This window comes from Passer montanus, unplaced genomic scaffold, assembly GCF_014805655.1.
Source record: "Passer montanus isolate IOZ18808 unplaced genomic scaffold, ASM1480565v1 scaffold16, whole genome shotgun sequence".
Classification (NCBI taxonomy): domain Eukaryota; kingdom Metazoa; phylum Chordata; class Aves; order Passeriformes; family Passeridae; genus Passer; species Passer montanus.
This window is the reverse complement of record NW_024363160.1, coordinates 279,678-284,969: the sequence shown is the minus strand read 5'-3', so window position 1 is coordinate 284,969 and position 5,292 is coordinate 279,678. Positions and strand designations below refer to the sequence as shown.

The following is a 5,292-nucleotide window of genomic DNA, read 5'->3' as shown; positions in this document are numbered from 1 at the left end:
GGGATGGGGATGGGGATGCGGATGAGGGGTGGGGATGGGGATTGGGGTGGGGATGGGGATGGGGATGGGAATGGGGATGGGGATGGGAATGGGATGGTGCCACTGCACCCATGGAGCAGTCAGGGCACACTGCAGTGGGGTGTCAGCAACACAGAGACATGTACAGGAGCACTGCCTCCCTACCAAACCACCAAACCCAGTTCCCAGTGTCCTCCCAATGTTATTGTCCTGCTGTCACCATGGAGAACAGAAATCTATAGCAACCATCTCATCCTACTGCCTGACCAGCCCAGGGCTGACCAAAAGTTACAGCATGTTGTTAAGACATTGTCCAAATGCCTCTTAAACACTGATAGGCCTGGGGCTTTGACCACCTCTCTAGGAAGTCTCTTTCAGTGTATGACCAGTCTCTCACAAAAGAAGTGTTACCTAATGACAAATCTGAACCTTCCTTTACTCAGCTTTGAACCATTCCCATATATCCTATCCTGGGATACCAGGGAGAAGAGATCAGCACCTCCCCATCCACTTCCCTTCCTCAGGAGGCTGTAGAGTGTAACCACTATTGTCACCTCTGAGCTAGTCAGGTAAATCAAAGCCATGTGGATTGTGTGAAGGAATAGTCAAGAAGCTGATGCACAAAGTGGTTTGTTGTTTGTTTTTTTTTAACTTTCATGAAAAGATCTGTATTTTTTATCATTTGAAGGTAGAAGTGAGTTATAATGTTCTGTTTTCTCCCTTTGTATCAGAGAAATGATCCCAAGCTGTGGGTTCTTCCCTGCACATATCCCAGACAGGATCACAAAAAGAAGAAGCAGACAATACTCGCTGGCTCCCTTTTACAACCAGGCATATTCAGAAGATCAGTGCAGCAGTGGAGATCAGCTCTCGTGCTTGACAGGTGGATGGCACTAAAAGAGGCTGAGTCATTAAAGTGCTTATTCCTAGCTCAAAGCCACTTGGTGAGAGGCAAGAAGCTTTGCTGACTTGACAGAGGGACACATTCTCTCTTCTTTTTGTCTTTCTGCACATGTGTAGTTGATCTGCCATAAGGTAAAGGGAAGATTTAAGCCAGCACAATCATATAAGGCATTGCATTCAAATTTATCCTACTATTGTCAGATTTCCTCAGGTTTCCCTGCTTCCATGAAGAAATGCCACAACCTCCTTGGGTCCATGTACTGTTTATGCTAGGGAACCCTGAGCTGGACCCAGCTGTGGCCTGCTGAGTGCAGAACAGAAGCGAAGGATAATCTCCTTCAACCTCCAACACTCCTAATGCAGCCCAGGATATCACTCACCCTTTGCTGCCATATTCATATTCAGCTTGGTGTGCACCAGGACCACCAGAATATTGTCTGCCAAGCCAGAATTGAAAGATTGAAAGATTAGCGTTTTCAGCATTTAAAACTGTTTTGGTTTTTGGGTTTTAAAACTATTTTTTAATGGCTGGTAAAAAACAGACACAAAGAATAAATCTGTAAATCACATGTTTATGTGACAGGCAGGAATTTAAAGTTTTATAACTAAAGACACCTCAAACTATCTGAAACTATTTAGTGCAAGATCACATCAGATGTAATTCTGTCCTTCCTCCTCCTAAATCATCTTCTTGGGGAAAATTATTTCTTGGTACATGCACAGAGGCTTCTTTCCAACTTGGGTGAACAACAGTTACCTGTTTGTCTTTTGTGTATGACTCTAACTTCTGGGTTATGGAAAACTATAAACACTCTTCATATCTACATTTTAAGGGCGGAGACACTGGGATTATAGGTTGTGAGACCAAATTTCTTGTGTTTAGAGTTGAGAATGAGATGGAAATGGTGGTGTGCCAAGGAAGGGGTGGTCTAGGTCCTTGACTTGAAAGCTGTCATAAGGAAGAAGGGGAACACACTGGAAGAGGTAAATAAGAGAGTCTGAGGAGTGAAATTGTTGTAGTCTGTGGTTTATGTGGTGGTTGTGGGAAATAAGATCTTCAGTCACATATTTTGGTGGCATATGCCAAATGTTTTTAAACCCTTCAATAATAACATCAGCAGCTGAAAAGAGCTTCCCTTGCTACAGAGGTCTTATGACAGTTCAGTGTGGGGAGCAAAAGTCTGGACTGATTAAAAATATAAACATGGCAAAGAACTCTTTCTCCCCTACAATAGGAAGCAGGTGCTGTATCTGTAATAAGTAAATGTCAGTCTTTGAAGGTGTAGTCCACACAAAATTCTTCTAAAGCAGAGATGAATAATATCACATTTTGTTTAAAGAATAGCTAGGTCTTTTATCCCATCTCTGAAAATAAGAAAACTACTTCTAAATGAAACTATCCGTTATTGCTCAAGAAATAATATGAAAATATGCTACCGCTGCTCCACAGGCATTCTTTGTTCTTTTATTTAATTGGCTTATCCACATAAAGGCAGTTTAACAAGACAAGGCTGGTGCCTTTGGGAAATAAGAGATGATTGGGATGCTGTAAAATTAGGCCCAAAGAAACCCAAGAAGAGCAAATTAGTCATTTTAGAACAGCTACACTGCAGTACCAGTAACCTTAAGAACAAAAGTAACAGAGAATTATTTATTCAGACAAAACCCCAGTCTTAAACAGTCTCAAACAATGTTGACATTGCTACCATCCATCTCTTTGTCACTAAGAAAAAACAGTACTTTCATTTAAAGGACTTACAGTTTAGAAAGAACAAGAGAAGGGAATTATATCTCAGTAGAAATAATTGGAAAAAGTGGAATAAGTAGAAACCAATATTTTCTTGGAGTTTAAAGGGGAAAAAAGCATCAAGGATAGTGAGTACATATGATAAGGGAGAGCTTTGATTCCCTTGTTTTGCTTATGGTTGATGTAAAACAGGATTTAAAACATTGAACTTGGAGATTGTGAAAAAGCAGAAGAGATAAAGATAAAACTTGATAGAAATAGAGAACTAAGAATTCGGAGATTATTTAGAGATACTATTTAAAGAAATACAGAAAGTAAATTAATGTGAATTTCTTTAAAGGAAATATGATCTAGGCAAATTCAAGGCAAAAAAATGTCCAAATATTTGCTCCCAGGGGAGCAATGAAGAAAACAGAAATAGAAGGGGAGAACAGAGGTCAAAGAGGACTTGCTGTGAGGACACCAAGGATGTTTTAGCATTGACTCTGTGAAGCTGAAGGATCAACCCTGAACATGGGGCCAGCAGCCTCCCTTTTCCCTATAGCTACATTGGAGGGTGCAAATAGCTTCTTGTCCCCTTAGCTGGAACATCCTACAAAACCAGTCAGGGACAGCTGGGCTGGGGGAATGAGTCCAGACTGCACTGCACACACAGAACTTGACTGGCCAGAACACAAAAGCCTGTCAAGCTCTTTCCAATGGAAATAAATAGTTAAAAGAAAAAGAGAAAAACAACTGATAGATCAATGATCAGCATAAGCCTTTCCTCATCTTTCTGCTGAATTGCCAAAAATCTGTGGGTGTGAGTTCCCTTTCCCTTCTGTTGTCCAAGGAACCTGTAAAGGAGCAGGGAGTGAATGTGGTGAGGGGCAGAGATCTCCTCCTCTTAGCATTCAAGGTGCCTGCTGTGATAACTGTGCTGCCCATGGGTTTGCAGGGGTTTAGCAGGATCCTTATTTGGCAGAAAGGAATGCTCTGGGGTGGTTGCTGACTTTTGGACAATAGTTCAGCATGACAGAATAGAGAGGAAGACTTGTGCTGCTCTGCAGGTAAGGACAAGACACTGATCTGACTTTAGCCCTTAGAAATATGTGCTCCCAGCTCCATTTGTGTCTGAGAGCACACATCTTTTCTTGACAGAGAGGAATCACCTCCATTTATTCAAGCAGTCACTAGGCTGCTGCTGCTTTCAGACAATAAATTTTGTCCTTCTTCAGAGACTAAATTCCAAACATGTTCATATTCTAAGAAAAGCATCACTAATACTTCATCATGATGCTGTTCCTGTTCAGGTTTATAGAAAGAATGTCACTTTATCGAAATTTCCAAAACCAGAAGTTTTAAGTGTCTTGATTGATTCACAAAGTTCAAAGTCATTCACCAGGTACCAAAATAAATGGTGATATTTTTAGAAAAGATTACCCTCTGCTGAAATATTAGGCTATGTTACAATTCTAACTGTTGGCTGCATTCAGAATGTAAGATTTCTGGAAAATAATATCTGCTATATAAATATTGAAATATTGGAACTTTTACCTCTTGACAGAGTATTTCCAAATCTGTGGATGATAGACTACTATGGGCTGATATTTAATGCCTACATGTATTACAGGTATTCTACATGTATTATTTAAGCCAATGTTTCTGCTTCTTACAACCATCACTCTCAAGTAGATTTTCTACCATTAAACTGTAGCTGTATCCTAACTCTCATTAATAGTTTTGGTTTTGTTAAGTATTAAATAGATTTAGTGGTGTATATATATGGAGTACTCTGAAGCATTCTTCCATCCCATATGCAGCTGCTGTTCTCTAAATTGATGAGATTTCACAAACAATAAAGGTTAAAATACAGGAATTGTTTGTTTTGGTCATTGTTATTTAACAATTTTCTGCAGAATTTACTGATGGTCTTTGGCATTGCTTTTAAATGGCTCCTCAGCTCATGTACGATGTAAAAGTCCTTCCATTTCCCTATCCTGTTGTATAAATAGTACAAAAACTTGGAAACAACCTGGGTAATTCAGTGAAAAGTTCAAGTGTGTGAGAGGTCTCTGCTGCTAGCAGTAGGGACTCAGCACCATCACCTCTGACAGCTGACTTTGGGAATGTCAGGAATATGTGAAATTTGCTCTAGAAATGGTCATTTCCCCATTTAGTCATTAAGGCACATATTTTTATACTTATTGTCCAGGTTTTCTTCTAGAAATCTCGATATATTTTATGTCTTAAATTTAAGCCTTCCCAGGTGTAGAAATCATGGCTTCTGTAGATGCAAAGTTTTGAAATAGGATACCAGGCCTATGGGTAGTAGAAAATGGGAGTTCAAAAATAAGCAGAGTTGAAAAACATGGTGTACCAAAGGGCTTTGCATCTGGAAAGGCTCATGTTCCTAAGACTGATCAAGCCTAATGAGCTAGTAGAAAATGCATGTAGATAATAAAGGAGGTTGTACCAGCAACAAAATTGTACAGACTTTTAGTCAGCCAGAGTATTTTTAAAGCTATGATTATTAATTCCAAGCTTTTAACCTATCTAGGTCAAAGTGAGATTATCAAGACAGACATATTGACAAAATGATCACAGGTGAAAGCTCTAACTGTTATAATTTCACACTTGAGGTG

The 5,292-nt window shown here is 39.7% G+C and overlaps 1 long non-coding RNA gene across 1 annotated transcript in view; it reads left to right on the top strand.

The window, feature by feature from the left end:
• LOC120499246 overlaps nucleotides 1-4,494 on the top strand; it is an 11,185-nt gene extending 6,691 nt beyond the window's left edge. Inside the window, exon 3 of the long non-coding RNA XR_005626832.1 lies at nucleotides 750-4,494. This is a non-coding gene — a long non-coding RNA (uncharacterized LOC120499246). The remainder of the gene's footprint in view (nucleotides 1-749) is intronic.
• Nucleotides 4,495-5,292: the final 798 nt, after the last annotated feature.